Here is a 25,855-nt window from a genome sequence, read left to right on the forward strand (position 1 = left end):
CGTCCTCATAGATGTTGATAGGCCGTCCTCATAGATGTTGATAGGACGTCCTCATAGATGTTGATAGGACGTCCTCATAGATGTTGATAGGACGTTATAAACAATACAACACTAAACCGTTCATGAGTTTAATAGGAAACGTGCACTTTTAAACAGAATACTTTCCGATTTACCATAAAATTTATTAATTGCAGCATTTTACACCTTAATGGAAAATGTGTCTACCTGTGTCACGTGGTATGTACGTGGTGAGATGATTTCGAAGATTCCACCATGCATTGAGAGTTGTAAAGCATCCCTCTACAGAGCCCGTTCCAAGACTTTGCCAACACTTCCTTCTACACAACCAGAAGTGGACATACAGGGCGCCTGGTCGGAAACGTTAGCAGGAGACTCTGTGATGATACTGACAATAATGGTCACCGAATCATGATTTTTGCTACTGATGACAGTCTGAGAAAATTGTGTGATTCTTCTATTGTGTTTGGAGACGGAATTTTATTTTTGCCCAGGAGATTTTAGCCAGTTATAAACTTGGTTCCCCTTGTTGTTGTCTGTACTACCAAACAGACGTTCAGGAGACTTTACTTATATAGATTCTGTGGCTCAGAGGAACTTAGTTTTTGCTCCAGAGACAGTCATGTAGGATTTTGAGATATCAGGATTTGAGGAATGCCGTGTAAACTGTTTCCTACAGTGAGTGTGAAAGCATGCTTTTTCCATTACACACAGTGGATCTGGAGGAAAGTACAAGGATGTGGGCTGGCTGGGCGCTATAGACAGGATGATCAATTAAAAACTCTAGTTATACGTGTAGCTGTGCTACCATTGGTGTCCCTTGATCAAGTGGAGGATGTGGGCTGGCTGGGCGCTATAGACAGGATGATCAACTAAAAACTCTGGTTAGACGTGCAGCTGTGCTACCATTGGTGCCCCTTGATCAAGTAGAGGATGTGGGCTGGCTGGGCGCTACAGACAGGATGATGAACTATAAACTCGAGTTAGACGAACAGCTGTGCTACCATTGGTGCCCCTTGGTAAAGTAGAGGATGTGGGCTGGCTGGGCGCTATAGACAGGATGATCAACTATAAACTCGAGTTAGACGAGCAGCTGTGCTACCATTGGTGCCCCTTGATAAAGTAGAGGATGTGGGCTGGCTGGGCGCTATAGACAGGATGATCAACTAAAAACTCGAGTTAGACGAACAGCTGTGCTACCATTGGTGCCCCTTGGTAAAGTAGAGGATGTGGGCTGGCTGGGCGCTATAGACAGGATGATCAACTAAAAACTCTAGTTAGACGTGTAGCTGTGCTACCATTGGTGCCCCTTGATAAAGTAGAGGATGTGGGCTGGCTGGGCGCTATAGACAGGATGATCAACTAAAAACTCTAGTTAGACGTGTAGCTGTGCTACCATTGGTGTCACTTGTTAGACGTGTAGCTGTGCTACCATTGGTGTCCCTTGTTAGACGTGTAGCTGTGCTACCATTGGTGTCCCTTGTTAGACGTGTAGCTGTGCTACCATTGGTGTCCCTTGGTAAAGTAGAGGATGTGTGGGTTTCTGCCCTTGACGACAACGAAGACATTAGCCCTGTAACTACCCGATTTAACGACTATGTTAAGGAAACTTGGGTTGAGGGACAGCACATATTTGTGGAACCACTACGACAATGATGGCCCACAAACAACAAATAATATTGAGGGATGGTACAGCAAGGTCAACAAGCTTTGTCAGCATGCTCACCCAAACATCTTCGTTGCTGTTCAACTGCTGGAGAAGATTCAAGCTACCGATGAAGCCAAGATGATCCAGCTTTCGGCAGGAGGTAAACAAAGACCAAATAAGAGGAAATACCGCCACATTGACTCTCGGTTAAGTCATCTGAAGGGTCGGACCGGTACAGAAATGGTAAAATTGATGTGCTTACTTAATTATGCTGATGCTGCATATACAGTGAAAGAACTAGTTTCATTAACTATGTTACACACGAAAAGCGAGTGCATTCATGTACTGTTTAATATGCATCGTGAAAAAACATTCTAGTGCTGAGTGAAATTAGTTCAACTCTTCTTATATATGTTTTTTAGTGTTTAGTTAATATATATTTATATTCAAAATAATTGAAAAATAGTGGCTATGTTCAAAAATCTAGTTACTTTATGTGTCCTTTCTCATGTATGCTTGCATATATATGTACACTGTATATTGAAAATCTGGTTGATTTTGTGTTGTTACTGAAAACATGTTCTATGTGAAATAAAAATACATGTATTACTGAATTGTTTCCCTTAATATATCATGATGACATTCTCAAAAATGTAAGAAGTTTTATGAAGCAGTCTATAGCCTTACCTGTAATTATCTCCTATTGCTCTACCTTTAACACCTAGTCTCACTTGGCCAGCAGAATACCTTACCTGTATGAGTGTACGACAAAAGCCCCCTCGGACATTAGCCCCTGGGACAAAATCCCCTCCGGACGAAATTAATATATTTCTTTTCAGGAGAATACAACACCAATGAAAAACATACCAAACACCTGTTTAACAGCTTATTGTTTATGTACCAGTTCTGTTATTTTAGAAAATTCGCCTAAGTGCCATTTATATCGACACTTGGTAAGTGATGTTGTATTACAAAGTTATTTGACTAAATATATACCAAAGAAAAATCGTATTGTATTGACAAAAATGAGGTTATCAGCACATAACTTGTGTATTGAGTCAGGACGTTATTCTAATATAGTTAGGAGTGAACGTATCTGTAAATGTTGTGATCCTAATCGTGATCTTGAGGATGAATTCCATTTTTTCCTTGTATGTCCAGTTTATCAATATCTAAGGCAGAAATTTATACAAAAAATATTATTGGAAAAAGCCATGTGTATTTAAGCTTTTCCAACTATTAAGCACAACAAATGTAAAGGAACTAAATCTTTTAAGTAAATTTGTGTACGACGCAAATAATTTGAGAAAATCTCTGATGTAATGATGTTGTCCATTCTCTAATTAATTGATATAATTATATGTGCAGTGTCCCGTATGTACGCCAACTGAATTTTGTACTATTACATCTGTACAATGCAAATGAGCTGTAAAGCTAAATGCAATAAAGAATTTGATTGATTTGAAGTAGTTGTTACATTGCAGAAGCAAAATTCAGAATGTTGGCTAAGTGAGAAGACACCGTATCATCGTATTAATCCCCCACCACCCCCTTCCTCCGGCCATGGAAGATTTTACCTACAACTAACTTTTCAACTTTGTTTATTCCTTCTCTTTACGAAAATATAATGTATAGAAAGAACATGTTTACAACATTCAACAAATACAATACATATGGAGGACAAATCATATAACTTTTTTAAACGTTACGTTGATAAATTTACATAAATTCCTTAAAGTTTTGATATTGGTATAGAGTTCATTAGCTTTGAAACTTAACAATATTAGGTATAGTATAAAAGTATTTCTGAATATATAATTTTCGTTCAACAGTCAAAAATGTGCATTTTAATAAATAATAAAATTCATCACCGATGTCATTGGTATCGCAGTGTGGACAAATTCTATTTGATAATTTACATTGTGCCATCTTCCAGTTTCTACAATGAATTTATGGTTACTTGTTCTAAATTTACAGGGCAACTTTCTTTCGTTGTCATTTAGTATATCAAAGTATTTTTCAAAATTGCATTCTTTTTTTTTTATATATATATTCTATAACAAACTGACATCGAAGTGTTAAAAATATCACTTTCCCATTATTGTAAAAAACGATCGTACAATGTTTGCTTTACTTTAACTTTTACCCATTGAGGGTTCAAATTGCCTTGAAACTGTGAATTCCATATACATTAAACAGAATTGGTTTAAAATGTTTTGTATCAAATCTTTAAACATGTATCTTCAATACCAGTACAGATTTTGATTCTACAGATTCTTTTATTTCCTTGTGTTACAAGACACATTGGAGAGTAGACATATACATATACAATAATACAATAGTACAGATAGTGATGGACAATCATACCATTATATCAATCAACATGTTATACATATATTTACATCTTTCTACAGAAAAACACATTGCATGGTATATCATTAAATAATAGCAGAACGCAGTACATTTCCTTAAATGATATCATTCATATTAAATGATAATCATAGTGTTTATACACTGGTACTTAACCATTAATTCCAGTGTTTAGCGATTATATAGAATTTTACATATTCAATTAAAAATTGGTTCATATTAGCTTAATAAGGACCACTGATTGGTAGCTAGGAAGTACAGTGATATATACTTTATATCATATAATTATACCATCTCAACCATTCGACATGTCTTTTAGACTTATATATAATTCATATAAAATTACAGCTCTGGTGTGTTTGCCCTTAGAATATACACGCAGATATAGAATTATTAAATATTGGTTCAAACTACTCGACACAAAAAACTGTATTTTGAATACTGCATATGATTTTTTATTAAGTAAAAACACTGGTTTATGTTTTAATTGGGTACACGGTGTAAAGGAGTTATTATGCTCTTTAGGTTTCGGCGAAATATGGTTCAGTCAATCACCAAATAACTCTGAAACTATTTTACCTTGTATACGACAAAGAATTTTTGACCAAGCCCAACAGTATTTGAGAGATGCATTAGAAAAGTCCTCGAAATGTGTTTTATATAAACATATTGTGGATAATTTTTCTATTCAGGTTTATTTAACTAAGTATATACCTATGAAATTCAGAATATGTCTATCAAAACTACGCATGTCTGCGCATTCCTTAGCAATCGAAACTGGCCGCTTTAACAATATTGATCGAAATTTGAGACACTGTTTAATTTGTAAATCAACGACTGAGATAGAAGATGAATACCATTTTGTATTAATATGTAATAAGTATACCAATTTAAGAAAACGCCTCATTAAGAAATACTATTGGCAAAAGCCTTCAATGTTTAAATTAATACAGTTATTAAGTGTACAAAATATCAAAGAATTAAGTCGCTTAGGCAAATTTATATTTAAAGCAAACAAAATCCGATCTTTATATCTTTAATCCGTACTCCACTTTGTATTTGTAGTGTAGCATTGCTGTTCTATGCCATTATCATGTATTGTTTTGTTTATAATATGTACTTATGGGCCATATGGCCTACAGTCAATAAAGAAATTGAAATTGAAAATTGAGTTTGTATAAAATGTTTTTATTTTTATCTATTTATCTATCCCAGCATGTATCTCATTGTTTTAGGTACATATACGTTCTATGAATAAGCATGCACTACATGAAGCCAGTCAGCTTGTATTTTTTCAAAACTATGATTTCAATCTGACAAAATGAACAATGACCAATTGTTGTTTTCTTTGTTGTCCTTTTTGGATACCGGCAAATATAAATGATGTGTGTGTAATGAACACACGTGTCGTACATGCTATTCAATTTTCTATTCAATTCAATTTTTTATTCACTTTAGGCCATACAGCCTATTAGTATATACAGAATTCATTTGTAACATCGATAATGATGATTATTCACTCGGGCAACAAACTGAAGCGGGTGCTATTACGTCACACATAAGCTGCTTGCGTTGTCCACGTGACTACTATTTTTGTGCACGTGTTGTTGCAGCAGTACAAGATGGAGAATATTACATTTGGTATTAAACTGACTTTATTTTTTTTTATGTTTCTGGTAGCAACAGAATATTCTTTTTATACTAGAATAGAAATACAGCACGACCCCTAATTTGTTAGTTACGTGACTCCGCCTATTGATAGATTTCGTCACCTGTCATCATCTTCCATTGAACACAAGTAGGCGGAAACGCGGGTTAGTTGACAGCTAGACAGGCGCCAAAGTTATGTAAACTAATCCAATTTAGACAACACCGCAGGTGGGCGGAGTCATGATATTCATGATAGTTTAAGTCGTTAATTGTACTAGAGTACCAAAAACAGCATCTAACGAGTGCCCAGCTAAGGGCTCCCCTGGTCACTCATTAAAACTATTGATCTTGGAATATACATAATTTGAATATTCATTTTATACTTTATACTTTTCAAGAAAAATAGGTAAAAAAAAGTTGGGAGAAAGATTCAGCAGTTGGTTTACCTACGTTTGTGATATTTAAATAAAACGTATATACCTGATATACAAGTCTCTGATTGTATTTATCTGCAGGTATAATACATAGACCAGAGACGTATATACCTGATATACAAGTCTCTGATTGTATTTATCTGCAGGTATAATACATAGACCAGAGACGTATATACCTGATATACAAGTCTCTGATTGTATTTATCTGCAGGTATAATACATAGACCAGAGACGTATATACCTGATATACAAGTCTCTGATTGTATTTATCTGCAGGTATAATACATAGACCAGAGACGTATATACCTGATATACAAGTCTCTGATTGTATTTATCTGCAGGTATAATACATAGACCAGAGACGTATATACCTGATATAGAAGTCTCTGATTGTATTTATCTGCAGGTATAATACATAGACCAGAGACGTATATACCTGATATACAAGTCTCTGATTGTATTTATCTGCAGGTATAATACATAGACCAGAGACGTATATACCTGATATACAAGTCTCTGATTGTATTTATCTGCAGGTATAATACATAGACCAGAGACGTATATACCTGATATACAAGTCTCTGTATAGACCAAGACTCGAGTACACTATAAGGTTTAGATTTGATCTTAACGTAAAATAAACCATTTTTTACTAAAGGTCAAATCATTTGACTTCAGCGCTAAAACACATAATGACAAAATAAATGACCTTAAGAACAATCTTATTCACTTTATGTACATATCATTTGACTTGACAGTTTGGTTTGCCATACACAAAACAGTTGGGTAAGCAATAGTTATTTTAACTCGAAAACTGGGTATGCAACACAAGCGAAACTAAGGGAGATAACCAGTCTAAAAAAAATCTTCTCATGCGCTGGAGGTGAGAAAATTCTACACTTCTCCTATAAAGCTAGCTTTTCTTGTGTGGGAGTAGATTCGAAAGTAGCCGATCTTGAACCAAAACAAATTTTATATCATTAAACATTATGAAAACTTGTATTGTTCGCTTAAAAATGACTATACCAATTTTAATGAAGATTTTTTGTTTTAAATTTTGTACAATTTTAATAAATGCGTTCCGTCTACTAGGCTGGTCTGCTAGACCCACTGGACGCTTCCGTCTGTCAGAAGTTTTGTTTACGTTTTGACAGCGAGACGGTTACGGGTTACACACTTGCTTCAAGTCCGTAAGACAGTTAGAAGGGCAAGACAAATTATCTGAGTTGTGAAGGTGAGTCAGTATTATCTATTTAGATGCTAATAATATGTCATAAGTATGCAGAAACGTTGAAAAACGAAATAATAAAAAAATCGTTGAAATCTGTCAAAATGAATGACACACTGCAGGCTGAGTGCAGCAACGATCGATATCAACATCGCAAATTAGACATATTGCGATTGTGATTTATCTTGTTAGATACAAATTAATTATCGTTATATTATAGATATCTAGCTGTATATCTATTTTCACCAAACTTACGAAAAAAACCGTTTTGGGGGTAAAATGCGATCCTCAAATGCATGTGCATGTTTATGAACAACATCTGGTCATATTGCAGTCAAATTTGATACAAAACAGTATTCCTAGTTCTTGAAGCGAAATATGAACATGTACCATACCTGTTTATTCAGTTACATTCACTGGTACTTGTGGACATGGTTATGATGTTTTTAATTTAAATGTTATATTATAGACGAGTAAATTACTGTATTACAATTGCAATCGCATGCTTAATTTGTAAAAAAAAATATATCGTACCTTGGCCTTATGAATACTAAGGCCATGGTACAATATATTTAAACTTAATAGAAACATCATAATCATGTCCACAAGTACCTGTGGTTACTTTCACATAATAATTCCATTTTTACCTAAATTTAGATAGCTGATTTTAAAAAAATCTTTTGAAATTTAGCATATATATGTTATTTTATTTAATGTAATGGCAAGCCTTCAAAAATTGCAGAGTAAATGCCATACATCTGTCATGTTATGCAGTGGTTTCTCTTCCTTAAAAATGATACCCTGTGTCACTAGGTTAGTTCAGATTCAACTCTCATCTGAATTAGATTTGTAAGTTAAGGATTTGTTTGTTATTTATACTATTTGGAGACCAATAAGGGAGATCAATGATTGTTTTAAAGGTTTTTTCCCTGAAATAACGCCGATATTGATTTTTATTGGAGACATAAATCATATTCTATATATGAAAACAACAAAAAAATTGTATAGGGTAATAATGTAGTTTAAAAGTATACATTATGATAATTTAAAAAAAAATCATTTTTTCATTTTACACAAAAAGTTTCACAGTTTTGTGCATATTGAATAAAAGGATTTGAAAAAAATACATGTGGTTGGAGACTAAGACAAGCTTGTTCATTTATCAGTTTGAATTTTCCTTAAAATGTTTTTCTCTTTGGAAACACATCAGTTGTAAAAATTGTCTTTCTGGTGGGGTCCCTAATTATGATGCACCATTTAGATCTAAAACTATCCCAAGTGAAAGAAGACATGAACTGAATGTAACCCAATGTAGTAAATCTTACATCAGAAATTCCAGATTCTGTATATCTGTCAGGGAGAGTACAATCAGTGTAAAAACAATACCAAGTGCATATATACATTGTACAGTACAGTCAACATTAGTTTTGTAAGCTTTATTAATAAATGATTAGTTTTCATCAAACTATCACTGATCTATATGTTTTATATTAAGCACATGGGATTTTTCAGTCTGACCATCCAGGCTCTGAATCACTGATCATAAACGTAAACAAAGTTTCATCTTTAATAAAAAAAAGAATAATTTTAAGCCTGTTAATAAACAGATTTAAAGTTTGTAAGCAACTAACCATTTATTCATGTTGATAGATATTCTAGCAACAAACATCACAATTAATAACCAGAGCGTCGTGTGAAGCCCATGCCCAAAAGGCACCATTTTGACCGAGAGATCAAGTGAAGGGACAGATCACATGATCGCTAAATTTAGCCCAATGTGATAAATCTTGTGGGAAAAAAACTACCAAGTTGTAAACAAAAATGAGTGTTGGCCATTATAAATACTGAAAGGAATTAAGAAAAATTGCGACCTCTTGCTCTCAAGGCAAACATCCTACCACTAGACTAAAGGGAATTTCCCACTAGTCTGAGCTAGTAAGGTGACCTTATAGTCTCTACTTTTACAGAACTTATGTTAAAACATGGTAGTGATATCATCTATTGTTATAGCGATGAAGTTGAGACATGGCTTCTATTATCACCTACAGCTGTGGAATAGTTGGAAACTATTCACCAGTAATCCAAGAACTATTCCACAGTTGAAGGTGATAAAAGTAGATCTGTCTCAACTCTATTTTATGCTATAATAATAGATTGTTTTGATTTTGAAAAAAACAAAAAATGAAAAAATAACATTTAATAATAAAAACATCTCCATAATCCCTGAGGAAGTTCACATTTAATAAATCCAGAATTCCAATAACACAACATTTTCTCCCCAAAAGAAATCACAAAAGCTCAACATTTTCCATCTTAGTATCGACACATTTCACGAGAATACCACTGAATTCCAGTAATTATTTCATAAAGTATATACTCCCTTGATACTTTGTTCTTTTTGTGTATTTCTGTTATAAATCAAGATCTTTGTCAGAAAAACAGAACATTTTCCCTTTTACTTCATATAAACCCTTTTTGACGGTTTGAAGCCTTTTTAGCTCACCTGCCCGAAGGGCAAGTGAGCTTATGCCGTGGCGCGGCGTCCGTCGTCCGGCCGTCCGTCCGGCCGGCCGTCCGTCCGGTGTCAACTTTTCCATTCAAACAACTTCTTCTCAATAACCAAAAGGCCCAGAGACCTAATATTGGACCTGTAGCATGCTGGGGTGAAGGGCTACCAAGTTTGTTCAAATGAATAATGTTGACCTTCATTCAAGGTCACAGGGGTCAAAAAGGCTAAAATCTTTAAACTACTTCTTCTCAATAACCAACAGTCCCAGGGAGTTGATATTGGGTGTGTAGCATGCTGGGGTGAAGGGCTATTAATTTTGATCAAATGAATGACCTTGACCTTCATTCAAGGTCACAGGAGTCAAAAAGGCTAAAATCTTTAAACGACTTCTTCTCAATAACCAAGAGTCCCAGGGAGTTGATATTGGGTCTGTAGCATGCTGGGGTGAAGGGCTACCAAGTTTGTTCAAATGAATAATGTTGACCTTCATTCAAGGTCACAGGGGTCAAAAAGGCTAAAATCTTTAAACGACTTCTTCTCAATAACCAACTGTCCCAGGGAGTTGATATTGGGTCTGTAGCATGCTGGGGTGAAGGGCTACCAAGTTTGTTCAAATGAATGACCTTGACTTTCATTCAAGGTCACAGGGGTCAAATATGCTAAAAAAAATTTAAACTACTTCTTCTAAATAGCCAACAGTCCCAGGGAGTTGATATTGAGTCTGTAGCATGCTGGGGTGAAGGGCTACCAAGTTTGTTCAAATGAATGACCTTGACCTTCATTCAAGGTCACAGGAATCAAACCGGCTAAAATCTTTAAACGACTTCTTCTGAATAACCAAGAGTCCCAGGGAGTTGATATTGGGTGTGTAGCATGCTGGGGTGAAGGGCTACCAATTTTGTTCAAATGAATTACCTTGACCTTCATTCAAGGTCACAGGAGTCAAAAAGGCTAAAATCTTTAAACGACTTCTTCTCAATAACTAAGAGTCCCAGAGACCTAATATTTGGCCTGTAGCATGCTGGGGTGAAGGGCTCCCAAATTTGTTCAAATGAATGACCTTGACCTTCATTCAAGGTCACAGGAGTCAAAAAGGCTAAAATCTTTAAACGACTTCTTCTCAATAACCAAGAGTCCCAGGGAGTTGATATTGGGTTTGTAGTATGCTGGGGTGAAGGGCTACCAAGTTTGTTCAAATGAATGACCTTGACTTTCATTCAAGGTCACAGGGGTCAAAAAGGCTAAAATCTTTAAATGACTTCTTTTCAATAACCAAGAGTCCCAGGGAGTTGATATTGGGTCTGTAGCATGCTGGGGTGAAGGGCTACCAAGTTTGTTGAAATGAATGACCTTGACCTTGACCTTCATTCAAGGTCACAGGAGTCAAAAAGGCTAAAATCTTTAAATGACTTCTTCTTGATAACCAAGAGTCCCATGGAGTTAATATTGGTTCTGTAGCATGCTGGGGTGAAGGGCTACCAAGTTTGTTCAAATGAATGACCCTGACTCACATTCAAGGTCACGTAGATCAAGTATGCTTAAATCTTTAAATGACTTTTAGTGAAAAGCCAAAGTGCAGAGAGACATTATATTGGTCCTGTAGCATGCTTTCAAATAACTGCAGGATCCATATATGAAAAGATCACGGCATTGCAGGTGAGCGATTTGGGCCCATTGGGCCCTTGTTGTTTCTATCAGTCTTTTTATAATTAGGTCTCAAATGACTGTTTGTCCAGTTTGCCACGATATTTCTGAAACTGGCGGTTATTGTTAACATTGTTCTCCAATTTATGCTCTGTTTCCTGCATTGCTTGATTATATTCTTGTTCTGAATCGATTGCACACAATATATATCCAAAAGAAGATCACTTCTGAAGTCGAAATGTTCTTTTTTGTTTTGTTGAGAACTTCAATACAACAGTACTGTATGTCCTCCATGTTAAACAGTGCAAAATTAACTGAGTAAATGTTTGATAGCAGCAAACGGGCCTCAAACTATCCATTATCTTGACTATTCCACAGTTTTCAATGTTTCTCCAATACTTACAGAAGTAGGGCAGGGCCCAATAGGGGAAACAGTGGTAAGTCCTTTAAATTGTTACTTGTCATATAGTACTGAATAGATTTTAACCAAATTTGGTCTGAAGCATCCTTGGGGTAGGGGAACAGATTTTGCATAATTGGTGACTCTGACCCCCAAGGGGCCAAAGGGGCAGGGCCCAATAGGGGAATTAGAGGTAATGCCTTTAAATCTCTTCTAGTCACCAAGTTATTGATGGATTTGAACCCAATTTGGTCCGAAGCATCCTTGGGGAAGGAGAACAGATTTTGCATCAATGATGACTCCAACCCCAAAGGGTCCAAAGGGGTTGGGCTCAATAGGGGAAATAGAGGTAACTTCTTTAAATTGCGATGTCTTGATCTGTGTATTGGTCGTTGATGATGTGGCAAGTTTTTCACCATATTGTTTTGGCCTTTCTGATGTTTCAGTGCATTGACCCTATCTAAGCTTTATATAAGCCTACAAATTAAAGCAGCTAAACGATTCAGATATCCAGTATAGTATTATAAGTTAATGCCGTTTGAGCATTTTGTGGTGAATATTTAATAGTTACTATACCAGTACCTTTACCACAAAGTTATCTGTCAAATGACATGTGATTACCACCTGACAGCATCTGTGTCGTTGGTGCTCTTGTTTAGTCCTCTGGCACAGTTCTAACATTGATTTACCTATACGCCAAGTCTGTACTGAACGTCTCCAATAGTCTGTAGTGGACGTCTCCAATAGTCTGTAGTGGATGTCTCCAATAGTCTGTAGTGGATGTCTCCAATAGTCTGTAGTGGACGTCTCCAATAGTCTGTAGTGGACGACTCCAATAGTCTGTAGTGGATGTCTCCAATAGTCTGTAGTGGACGTCTCCAATAGTCTGTAGTGGACGTCTCCAATAGTCTGTAGTGGACGTCTCCAATAGTCTGTAGTGGATGTCTCCAATAGTCAGTAGTGGACGTCTCCAATAGTCTGTAGTGGACGTCTCCAATAGTCTGTAGTGGATGTCTCCAATAGTCTGTAGTGGATGTCTCCAATAGTCTGTAGTGGACGTCTCCAATAGTCTGTAGTGGACGTCTCCAATAGTCTGTAGTGAATGTCTCCAATAGTCTGTAATGGACGTCTCCAATAGTCTGTAGTGGACGTCTCCAATAGTCTGTAGTGAACGTCTCCAATAGTCTGTAGTGGACGTCTCCAATAGTCTGTAGTGGACGTCTCCAATAGTCTGTAGTGAACGTCTCCAATAGTCTGTAGTGGACGTCTCCAATAGTCTGTAGTGAACGTCTCCAATAGTCTGTAGTGAACGTCTCCAATAGTCTGTAGTGGATGTCTCCAATAGTCTGTAGTGGACGTCTCCAATAGTCTGTAGTGAACGTCTCCAATAGTCTGTAGTGGACGTCTCCAATAGTCTGTAGTGTCTCCAATAGTCTGTAGTGGACGTCTCCAATAGTCTTTAGTGGATGTCTCCAATAGTCTGTAGTGAACGTCTCCAATAGTCTGTAGTGTCTCCAATAGTCTGTACTGGATGTCTCCAATAGTCTGTAGTGGACGTCTCCAATAGTCTGTAGTGTCTCCAATAGTCTGTAGTGGATGTCTCCAATAGTCTGTAGTGGATGTCTCCAATAGTCTGTAGTGGACGTCTCCAATAGTCTGTAGTGGATGTCTCCAATAGTCTGTAGTGTATGTATCCAATAGTCTGTAGTGGACGTCTCCAATAGTCTGTAGTGGACGTGTCCAATAGTCTGTAGTGGTCGTCTCCAATAGTCTGTAGTGGACGTCTCCAATAGTCTGTAGTGGATGTCTCCAATAGTCTGTAGTGGATGTCTCCAATAGTCTGTAGTGGACGTCTCCAATAGTCTGTAGTGGACGTCTACAATAGTCTGTAGTGTCTCCAATAGTCTGTAGTGGACGTGGTCTGTAGTGAACGTCTCCAATAGTCTGTAGTGGATGTCTCCAATATTCTGTAGTGGATGTCTCCAATAGTCTGTAGTGTCTCCAATAGTCTGTAGTGGATGTCTCCAATAGTCTGTAGTGGACGTCTCCAATAGTCTGTAGTGGACGTCTCCAATAGTCTGTAGTGGACGTCTCCAATAGTCTGTAGTGGATGTCTCCAATAGTCTGTAGTGGACGTCTCCAATAGTCTGTAGTGGACGTCTCCAATAGTCTGTAGTGGACGTGTCCAATAGTCTGTAGTGGACGTCTCCAATAGTCTGTAGTGGATGTCTCCAATAGTCTGTAGTGGACGTCTCCAATAGTCTGTAGTGGATGTCTCCAATAGTCTGTAGTGGATGTCTCCAATAGTCTGTAGTGGATGTCTCCAATAGTCTGTAGTGGACGTCTCCAATAGTCTGTAGTGGATGTCTCCAATAGTCTGTAGTGGACGTGTCCAATAGTCTGTAGTGGACGTCTCCAATAGTCTGTAGTGTCTCCAATAGTCTGTAGTGGACGTCTCCAATAGTCTATAGTTTCTCCAATCATAAGTCTGTAGTGGATGTCTCCAATAGTCTGTAGTGGACGTCTCCAATAGTCTGTAGTGGACGTCTCCAATAGTCTGTAGTGGATGTCTCCAATAGTCTGTAGTGGACGTCTCCCATAGTCTGTAGTGGACGTCTCCAATAGTCTGTAGTGGACGTGTCCAGTAGTCTGTAGTGGACGTCTCCAATAGTCTGTAGTGGATGTCTCCAATAGTCTGTAGTGTCTCCAATAGTCTGTAGTGGACGTCTCCAATAGTCTGTAGTGGATGTCTCCAATAGTCTGTAGTGGACGTCTCCAATAGTCTGTAGTGGACGTCTCCAATAGTCTGTAGTGGACGTGTCCAATAGTCTGTAGTGGACGTCTCCAATAGTCTGTAGTGGACGTCTCCAATAGTCTGTAGTGTCTCCAATAGTCTGTAGTGGACGTCTCCAATAGTCTGTAGTGGATGTCTCCAATAGTCTGTAGTGGACGTGTCCAATAGTCTGTAGTGGACGTCTCCAATAGTCTGTAGTGGACGTGTCCAATAGTCTGTAGTGGACGTCTCCAATAGTCTGTAGTGGACGTCTCCAATAGTCTGTAGTGGATGTCTCCAATAGTCTGTAGTGGATGTCTCCAATAGTCTGTAGTGAGTCTCCAATAGTCTGTAGTGGATGTCTCCAATAGTCTGTAATGGATGTCTCCAATAGTCTGTAGTGGACGTCTCCAATAGTCTGTAGTGGACGTCTCCAATAGTCTGTAGTGGACGTCTCCAATAGTCTGTAGTGACGTCTCCAATAGTCTGTAGTGGATGTCTCCAATAGTCTGTAGTAGATGTCTCCAATAGTCTATAGTTTCTCCAATAGTCTGTAATGGATGTCTCCAATAGTCTGTAGTGGATGTCTCCAATAGTCTGTAGTGGAATGTCTCCAATAGTCTGTAGTGGAATGTCTCCAATAGTCTGTAGTGGATGTCTCCAATAGTCTGTAGTGGATGTCTCCAATAGTCTGTAGTGGACGTCTCCAATAGTCTGTAGTGGATGTCTCCAATAGTCTGTAGTGGATGTCTCCAATAGTCTGTAGTGGACGTGTCCAATAGTCTGTAGTGAACGTCTCCAATAGTCTGTAGTGGACGTCTCCAATAGTCTGTAGTGGACGTCTCCAATAGTCTGTAGTGGATGTCTCCAATAGTCTGTAGTGGATGTCTCCAATAGTCTGTAGTGTCTCCAATAGTCTGTAGTGGATGTCTCCAATAGTCTGTAGTGGACGTCTCCAATAGTCTGTAGTGGACGTCTCCAATAGTCTGTAGTGGACGTCTCCAATAGTCTGTAGTGGACGTCTCCAATAGTCTGTAGTGGACGTCTCCAATAGTCTGTAGTGGATGTCTCCAATAGTCTGTAGTGGACGTCTCCAATAGTCTGTAGTGAACGTCTCCAATAGTCTGTAGTGGATGTCTCCAATAGTCTGTAGTGGACGTCTCCAATAGTCTGTAGTGGACGTCTCCAATAGTCTGTAGTGATGTCTCCAATAGTCTGTAGTGGATGTCTCCAATAGTCTGTAGTGGACGTCTCCAATAGTCTGTAGTGGACGTCTCCAATAGTCTGTAGTGGACGTCTCCAATAGTCTGTAGTGGACGTCTCCAATAGTCTGTAGTGGATGTCTCCAATAGTCTGTAGTGGACGTCTCCAATAGTCTGTAGTGGACGTCTCCAATAGTCTGTAGTGGACGTCTCCAATAGTCTGTAGTGGACGTCTCCAATAGTCTGTAGTGGACGTCTCCAATAGTCTGTAGTGGACGTCTCCAATAGTCTGTAGTGGACGTCTCCAATAGTCTGTAGTGGACGTCTCCAATAGTCTGTAGTGGACGTCTCCAATAGTCTGTAGTGAACGTCTCCAATAGTCTGTAGTGTCTCCAATAGTCTGTACTGGATGTCTCCAATAGTCTGTAGTGGACGTCTCCAATAGTCTGTAGTGTCTCCAATAGTCTGTAGTGGATGTCTCCAATAGTCTGTAGTGGATGTCTCCAATAGTCTGTAATGGACGTCTCCAATAGTCTGTAGTGGACGTCTCCAATAGTCTGTAGTGTCTCCAATAGTCTGTAGTGGATGTCTCCAATAGTCTGTAGTGGACGTCTCCAATAGTCTGTAGTGGACGTCTCCAATAGTCTGTAGTGGATGTCTCCAATAGTCTGTAGTGGATGTATCCAATAGTCTGTAGTGGACGTCTCCAATAGTCTGTAGTGGACGTGTCCAATAGTCTGTAGTGGTCGTCTCCAATAGTCTGTAGTGGACGTCTCCAATAGTCTGTAGTGGATGTCTCCAATAGTCTGTAGTGGATGTCTCCAATAGTCTGTAGTGGACGTCTCCAATAGTCTGTAGTGGACGTCTCCAATAGTCTGTAGTGGATGTCTCCAATAGTCTGTAGTGGACGTCTCCAATAGTCTGTAGTGGACGTCTCCAATAGTCTGTAGTGGACGTCTCCAATAGTCTGTAGTGGACGTCTCCAATAGTCTGTAGTGGATGTCTCCAATAGTCTGTAGTGGATGTCTCCAATAGTCTGTAGTGGACTGTCTCCAATAGTCTGTAGTGGACGTCTCCAATAGTCTGTAGTGGACGTCTCCAATAGTCTGTAGTGGACTGTCTCCAATAGTCTGTAGTGGATGTCTCCAATAGTCTGTAGTGGACGTCTCCAATAGTCTGTAGTGGACGTCTCCAATAGTCTGTAGTGGACGTCTCCAATAGTCTGTAGTGGACGTCTCCAATAGTCTGTAGTGGATGTCTCCAATAGTCTGTAGTGGATGTCTCCAATAGTCTGTAGTGGACGTCTCCAATAGTCTGTAGTGGACGTCTCCAATAGTCTGTAGTGGACGTCTCCAATAGTCTGTAGTGGACGTCTCCAATAGTCTGTAGTGGATGTCTCCAATAGTCTGTAGTGGATGTCTCCAATAGTCTGTAGTGGACGTCTCCAATAGTCTGTAGTGGACGTCTCCAATAGTCTGTAGTGGACGTGTCCAATAGTCTGTAGTGGACGTCTCCAATAGTCTGTAGTGGATGTCTCCAATAGTCTGTAGTGAACGTCTCCAATAGTCTGTAGTGGACGTGTCCAATAGTCTGTAGTGGTCGTCTCCAATAGTCTGTAGTGGACGTCTCCAATAGTCTGTAGTGGCTGTCTCCAATAGTCTGTAGTGGACGTCTCCAATAGTCTGTAGTGGACGTCTCCAATAGTCTGTAGTGATGTCTCCAATAGTCTGTAGTGGACGTCTCCAATAGTCTGTAGTGGATGTCTCCAATAGTCTGTAATGGATGTCTCCAATAGTCTGTAATGGATGTCTCCAATAGTCTGTAGTGGACGTGTCCAATAGTCTGTAGTGGATGTCTCCAATAGTCTGTAGTGGATGTCTCCAATAGTCTGTAATGGATGTCTCCAATAGTCTGTAGTGGATGTCTCCAATAGTCTGTAGTGGATGTCTCCAATAGTCTGTAGTGGACGTCTCCAATAGTCTGTAGTGGACGTCTCCATTAGTCTGTAGTGGACGTCTCCAATAGTCTGTAGTGGACGTCTCCAATAGTCTGTAGTGGATGTCTCCAATAGTCTGTAGTGTCTCCAATAGTCTGTAATGGATGTCTCCAATAGTCTGTAGTGGACGTCTCCAATAGTCTGTAGTGGATGTCTCCAATAGTCTGTAGTGGATGTCTCCAATAGTCTGTAATGGATGTCTCCAATAGTCTGTAGTGGATGTCTCCAATAGTCTGTAGTGGATGTCTCCAATAGTCTGTAGTGGATGTCTCCAATAGTCTGTAGTGGATGTCTCCAATAGTCTGTAGTGGACGTCTCCAATAGTCTGTAGTGGACGTCTCCAATAGTCTGTAGTGGACGTCTCCAATAGTCTGTAGTGGACTGTCTCCAATAGTCTGTAGTGGATGTCTCCAATAGTCTGTAGTGGATGTCTCCAATAGTCTGTAGTGGATGTCTCCAATAGTCTGTAGTGGACGTCTCCAATAGTCTGTAGTGGACGTCTCCAATAGTCTGTAGTGGACGTCTCCAATAGTCTGTAGTGGACGTCTCCAATAGTCTGTAGTGGACGTCTCCAATAGTCTGTAGTGGACGTCTCCAATAGTCTGTAGTGGACGTCTCCAATAGTCTGTAGTGGACGTCTCCAATAGTCTGTAGTGGACGTCTCCAATAGTCTGTAGTGGATGTCTCCAATAGTCTGTAGTGGACGTCTCCAATAGTCTGTAGTGGACGTCTCCAATAGTCTGTAGTGGATGTCTCCAATAGTCTGTAGTGGATGTCTCCAATAGTCTGTAGTGGATGTCTCCAATAGTCTGTAGTGGACGTGTCCAATAGTCTGTAGTGGACGTCTCCAATAGTCTGTAGTGTCTCCAATAGTCTGTAGTGGACGTCTCCAATAGTCTATAGTTTCTCCAATCATAAGTCTGTAGTGGATGTCTCCAATAGTCTGTAGTGGACGTCTCCAATAGTCTGTAGTGGACGTCTCCAATAGTCTGTAGTGGATGTCTCCAATAGTCTGTAGTGGACGTCTCCAATAGTCTGTAGTGGACGTCTCCAATAGTCTGTAGTGGACGTGTCCAGTAGTCTGTAGTGGACGTCTCCAATAGTCTGTAGTGGATGTCTCCAATAGTCTGTAGTGGACGTGTCCAATAGTCTGTAGTGGACGTCTCCAATAGTCTGTAGTGTCTCCAATAGTCTGTAGTGGACGTCTCCAATAGTCTATAGTTTCTCCAATCATAAGTCTGTAGTGGATGTCTCCAATAGTCTGTAGTGGACGTCTCCAATAGTCTGTAGTGGACGTCTCCAATAGTCTGTAGTGGACGTCTCCAATAGTCTGTAGTGGACGTCTCCAATAGTCTGTAGTGGATGTCTCCAATAGTCTGTAGTGGACGTCTCCAATAGTCTGTAGTGGACGTCTCCAATAGTCTGTAGTGGACGTGTCCAGTAGTCTGTAGTGGACGTCTCCAATAGTCTGTAGTGGATGTCTCCAATAGTCTGTAGTGGACGTGTCCAATAGTCTGTAGTGAACGTCTCCAATAGTCTGTAGTGGACGTCTCCAATAGTCTGTAGTGTCTCCAATAGTCTGTAGTGGACGTCTACAATAGTCAGTAGTGGATGTCTCCCATAGTCTGTAGTGGACGTGTCCAATAGTCTGTAGTGGACGTCTCCAATAGTCTGTAGTGGACGTGTCCAATAGTCTGTAGTGGATGTCTCCAATAGTCTGTAGTGGATGTCTCCAATAGTCTGTAGTATCTCCAATAGTCTGTAGTGGATGTCTCCAATAGTCTGTAATGGATGTCTCCAATAGTCTGTAGTGGACGTCTCCAATAGTCTGTAGTGGACGTCTCCAATAGTCTGTAGTGGACGTCTCCAATGGTCTGTAGTGAACGTCTCCAATAGTCTGTAGTGGATGTCTCCAATAGTCTGTAGTGGATGTCTCCAATAGTCTGTAGTGGACGTCTCCAATAGTCTGTAGTGGACGTCTCCAATAGTCTGTAGTGGACGTGTCCAGTAGTCTGTAGTTTCTCCAATCATAAGTCTGTAATGGATGTCTCCAATAGTCTGTAGTGGACGTGTCCAATAGTCTGTAGTGAACGTCTCCAATAGTCTGTAGTGGACATCTCCAATAGTCTGTAACGTCTCCAATAGTCTGTAATGGATGTCTCCAATAGTCTGTAGTGGACGTCTCCAATAGTCTGTAGTGGATGTCTCCAATAGTCTGTAGTGGATGTCTCCAATAGTCTGTAGTGGACGTGTCCAATAGTCTGTAGTGAACGTCTCCAATATTCTGTAGTGGACGTCTCCAATAGTCTGTAACGTCTCCAATAGTCTGTAGTGGATGTCTCCAATAGTCTGTAGTGGATGTCTCCAATAGTCTGTAGTATCTCCAATAGTCTGTAGTGGATGTCTCCAATAGTCTGTAATGGATGTCTCCAATAGTCTGTAGTGGACGTCTCCAATAGTCTGTAGTGGACGTCTCCAATAGTCTGTAGTGGACGTCTCCAATGGTCTGTAGTGAACGTCTCCAATAGTCTGTAGTGGATGTCTCCAATAGTCTGTAGTGGACGTCTCCAATAGTCTATAGTTTCTCCAATCATAAGTCTGTAATGGATGTCTCCAATAGTCTGTAGTGGACGTCTCCAATAGTCTGTAGTGGATGTCTCCAATAGTCTGTAGTGTCTCCAATAGTCTGTAGTGGATGTCTCCAATAGTCTGTAGTGGACGTCTCCAATAGTCTGTAGTGGACGTCTCCAATAGTCTGTAGTGTATGTCTCCAATAGTCTGTAGTGGACGTCTCCAATAGTCTGTAGTGGATGTCTCCAATAGTCTGTAGTGGATGTCTCCAATAGTCTGTAGTGGACGTCTCCAATAGTCTGTAGTGGATGTCTCCAATAGTCTGTAGTGGACGTCTCCAATAGTCTGTAGTGGACGTCTCCAATAGTCTGTAGTGGATGTTTCCAATAGTCTGTAGTGGATGTCTCCAATAGTCTGTAGTGGACGTCTCCAATAGTCTGTAGTGGACGTCTCCAATAGTCTGTAGTGGACGTCTCCAATAGTCTGTAGTGGACGTCTCCAATAGTCTGTAGTGGACGTCTCCAATAGTCTGTAGTGGACGTCTCCAATAGTCTGTAGTGGATGTTTCCAATAGTCTGTAGTGGACGTCTCCAATAGTCTGTAGTGGACGTCTCCAATAGTCTGTAGTGGACGTCTCCAATAGTCTGTAGTGGACGTCTCCAATAGTCTGTAGTGGATGTCTCCAATAGTCTGTAGTGGACGTCTCCAATAGTCTGTAGTGGACGTCTCCAATAGTCTGTAGTGGACGTGTCCAGTAGTCTGTAGTGGACGTCTCCAATAGTCTGTAGTGGATGTCTCCAATAGTCTGTAGTGTCTCCAATAGTCTGTAGTGGACGTCTCCAATAGTCTGTAGTGGATGTCTCCAATAGTCTGTAGTGGACGTCTCCAATAGTCTGTAGTGGACGTCTCCAATAGTCTGTAGTGGACGTGTCCAATAGTCTGTAGTGAACGTCTCCAATAGTCTGTAGTGGACGTCTCCAATAGTCTGTAGTGTCTCCAATAGTCTGTAGTGGACGTCTACAATAGTCAGTAGTGGATGTCTCCAATAGTCTGTAGTGGACGTGTCCAATAGTCTGTAGTGGACGTCTCCAATAGTCTGTAGTGGATGTCTCCAATAGTCTGTAGTGGACGTCTCCAATAGTCTGTAGTGGACGTCTCCAATAGTCTGTAGTGGACGTGTCCAATAGTCTGTAGTGAACGTCTCCAATAGTCTGTAGTGGACGTCTCCAATAGTCTGTAGTGTCTCCAATAGTCTGTAGTGGACGTCTACAATAGTCAGTAGTGGATGTCTCCAATAGTCTGTAGTGGACGTGTCCAATAGTCTGTAGTGGACGTCTCCAATAGTCTGTAGTGGACGTGTCCAATAGTCTGTAGTGAACGTCTCCAATAGTCTGTAGTGGACGTCTCCAATAGTCTGTAGTGGATGTCTCCAATAGTCTGTAGTGGATGTCTCCAATAGTCTGTAGTATCTCCAATAGTCTGTAGTGGATGTCTCCAATAGTCTGTAATGGATGTCTCCAATAGTCTGTAGTGGAAGTCTCCAATAGTCTGTAGTGGACGTCTCCAATAGTCTGTAGTGGACGTCTCCAATGGTCTGTAGTGAACGTCTCCAATAGTCTGTAGTGGATGTCTCCAATAGTCTGTAGTGGACGTCTCCAATAGTCTATAGTTTCTCCAATCATAAGTCTGTAATGGATGTCTCCAATAGTCTGTAGTGGACGTGTCCAATAGTCTGTAGTGAACGTCTCCAATAGTCTGTAGTGGACGTCTCCAATAGTCTGTAACGTCTCCAATAGTCTGTAATGGATGTCTCCAATAGTCTGTAGTGGACGTCTCCAATAGTCTGTAGTGGATGTCTCCAATAGTCTGTAGTGGATGTCTCCAATAGTCTGTAGTGGACGTGTCCAATAGTCTGTAGTGAACGTCTCCAATAGTCTGTAGTGGACGTCTCCAATAGTCTGTAACGTCTCAAATAGTCTGTAGTGGATGTCTCCAATAGTCTGTAGTGGATGTCTCCAATAGTCTGTAGTATCTCCAATAGTCTGTAGTGGATGTCTCCAATAGTCTGTAATGGATGTCTCCAATAGTCTGTAGTGGACGTCTCCAATAGTCTGTAGTGGACGTCTCCAATAGTCTGTAGTGGACGTCTCCAATGGTCTGTAGTGAACGTCTCCAATAGTCTGTAGTGGATGTCTCCAATAGTCTGTAGTGGACGTCTCCAATAGTCTATAGTTTCTCCAATCATAAGTCTGTAATGGATGTCTCCAATAGTCTGTAGTGGACGTCTCCAATAGTCTGTAGTGGATGTCTCCAATAGTCTGTAGTGGATGTCTCCAATAGTCTGTAGTGGACGTCTCCAATAGTCTGTAGTGGATGTCTCCAATAGTCTGTAGTGGACGTCTCCAATAGTCTGTAGTGGACGTCTCCAATAGTCTGTAGTGTATGTCTCCAATAGTCTGTAGTGGACGTCTCCAATAGTCTGTAGTGGAAGTCTCCAATAGTCTGTAGTGGATGTCTCCAATAGTCTGTAGTGGACGTCTCCAATAGTCTGTAGTGGACGTCTCCAATAGTCTGTAGTGGATGTCTCCAATAGTCTGTAGTGGACGTCTCCAATAGTCTGTAGTGGACGTCTCCAATAGTCTGTAGTGGATGTTTCCAATAGTCTGTAGTGGATGTCTCCAATAGTCTGTAGTGGACGTCTCCAATAGTCTGTAGTGGACGTCTCCAATAGTCTGTAGTGGACGTCTCCAATAGTCTGTAGTGGATGTCTCCAATAGTCTGTAGTGGACGTCTCCAATAGTCTGTAGTGGACGTCTCCAATAGTCTGTAGTGGATGTCTCCAATAGTCTGTAGTGGATGTCTCCAATAGTCTGTAGTGGACGTCTCCAATAGTCTGTAGTGGACGTCTCCAATAGTCTGTAGTGGACGTCTCCAATAGTCTGTAGTGGACGTCTCCAATAGTCTGTAGTGGACGTCTCCAATAGTCTGTAGTGGATGTTTCCAATAGTCTGTAGTGGACGTCTCCAATAGTCTGTAGTGGACGTCTCCAATAGTCTGTAGTGGACGTCTCCAATAGTCTGTAGTGGACGTCTCCAATAGTCTGTAGTGGATGTCTCCAATAGTCTGTAGTGGACGTCTCCAATAGTCTGTAGTGGACGTCTCCAATAGTCTGTAGTGGACGTGTCCAGTAGTCTGTAGTGGACGTCTCCAATAGTCTGTAGTGGATGTCTCCAATAGTCTGTAGTGTCTCCAATAGTCTGTAGTGGACGTCTCCAATAGTCTGTAGTGGATGTCTCCAATAGTCTGTAGTGGACGTCTCCAATAGTCTGTAGTGGACGTCTCCAATAGTCTGTAGTGGACGTGTCCAATAGTCTGTAGTGAACGTCTCCAATAGTCTGTAGTGGACGTCTCCAATAGTCTGTAGTGTCTCCAATAGTCTGTAGTGGACGTCTACAATAGTCAGTAGTGGATGTCTCCAATAGTCTGTAGTGGACGTGTCCAATAGTCTGTAGTGGACGTGTCCAATAGTCTGTAGTGGATGTCTCCAATAGTCTGTAGTGGACGTCTCCAATAGTCTGTAGTGGACGTCTCCAATAGTCTGTAGTGGACGTGTCCAATAGTCTGTAGTGAACGTCTCCAATAGTCTGTAGTGGACGTCTCCAATAGTCTGTAGTGTCTCCAATAGTCTGTAGTGGACGTCTACAATAGTCAGTAGTGGATGTCTCCAATAGTCTGTAGTGGACGTGTCCAATAGTCTGTAGTGGACGTCTCCAATAGTCTGTAGTGGACGTGTCCAATAGTCTGTAGTGAACGTCTCCAATAGTCTGTAGTGGACGTCTCCAATAGTCTGTAGTGGATGTCTCCAATAGTCTGTAGTGGATGTCTCCAATAGTCTGTAGTATCTCCAATAGTCTGTAGTGGATGTCTCCAATAGTCTGTAATGGATGTCTCCAATAGTCTGTAGTGGACGTCTCCAATAGTCTGTAGTGGACGTCTCCAATAGTCTGTAGTGGACGTCTCCAATGGTCTGTAGTGAACGTCTCCAATAGTCTGTAGTGGATTTCTCCAATAGTCTGTAGTGGACGTCTCCAATAGTCTATAGTTTCTTTAATCATAAGTCTGTAATGGATGTCTCCAATAGTCTGTAGTGGACGTGTCCAATAGTCTGTAGTGAACGTCTCCAATAGTCTGTAGTGGACGTCTCCAATAGTCTGTAACGTCTCCAATAGTCTGTAATGGATGTCTCCAATAGTCTGTAGTGGACGTCTCCAATAGTCTGTAGTGGATGTCTCCAATAGTCTGTAGTGGATGTCTCCAATAGTCATTAGTTGGGCGAGTCCAATAGTCTGTAGTGAACGTCTCCAATAGTCTGTAGTGGACGTCTCCAATAGTCTGTAACGTCTCCAATAGTCTGTAGTGGATGTCTCCAATAGTCTGTAGTGGATGTCTCCAATAGTCTGTAGTATCTCCAATAGTCTGTAGTGGATGTCTCCAATAGTCTGTAATGGATGTCTCCAATAGTCTGTAGTGGACGTCTCCAATAGTCTGTAGTGGACGTCTCCAATAGTCTGTAGTGGACGTCTCCAATGGTCTGTAGTGAACGTCTCCAATAGTCTGTAGTGGATGTCTCCAATAGTCTGTAGTGGACGTCTCCAATAGTCTATAGTTTCTCCAATCATAAGTCTGTAATGGATGTCTCCAATAGTCTGTAGTGGACGTCTCCAATAGTCTGTAGTGGATGTCTCCAATAGTCTGTAGTGGATGTCTCCAATAGTCTGTAGTGTCTCCAATAGTCTGTAGTGGATGTCTCCAATAGTCTGTAGTGGACGTCTCCAATAGTCTGTAGTGGACGTCTCCAATAGTCTGTAGTGTATGTCTCCAATAGTCTGTAGTGGACGTCTCCAATAGTCTGTAGTGGATGTCTCCAATAGTCTGTAGTGGATGTCTCCAATAGTCTGTAGTGGACGTCTCCAATAGTCTGTAGTGGACGTCTCCAATAGTCTGTAGTGGATGTCTCCAATAGTCTGTAGTGGACGTCTCCAATAGTCTGTAGTGGACGTCTCCAATAGTCTGTAGTGGATGTTTCCAATAGTCTGTAGTGGATGTCTCCAATAGTCTGTAGTGGACGTCTCCAATAGTCTGTAGTGGACGTCTCCAATAGTCTGTAGTGGACGTCTCCAATAGTCTGTAGTGGATGTCTCCAATAGTCTGTAGTGGACGTCTCCAATAGTCTGTAGTGGACGTCTCCAATAGTCTGTAGTGGATGTTTCCAATAGTCTGTAGTGGATGTCTCCAATAGTCTGTAGTGGACGTCTCCAATAGTCTGTAGTGGACGTCTCCAATAGTCTGTAGTGGACGTCTCCAATAGTCTGTAGTGGATGTCTCCAATAGTCTGTAGTGGACGTCTCCAAT

The 25,855-nt window shown here is 40.5% G+C and overlaps 1 protein-coding gene across 1 annotated transcript in view; it reads left to right on the forward strand.

Annotated features, from left to right (window-relative positions):
• Window positions 1-7,211: 7,211 nt before the first annotated feature.
• LOC117329908 (fatty acid hydroxylase domain-containing protein 2-like) overlaps window positions 7,212-25,855 on the forward strand; it is a 51,524-nt gene continuing 32,880 nt past the window's right edge. The window contains exon 1 of the mRNA XM_033888138.1: window positions 7,212-7,354. The gene's annotated coding sequence lies outside the window, so the exon portion shown is untranslated. The remainder of the gene's footprint in view (window positions 7,355-25,855) is intronic.

Source organism: Pecten maximus, chromosome 6, assembly GCF_902652985.1.
Source record: "Pecten maximus chromosome 6, xPecMax1.1, whole genome shotgun sequence".
Lineage (NCBI taxonomy): Eukaryota > Metazoa > Mollusca > Bivalvia > Pectinida > Pectinidae > Pecten > Pecten maximus.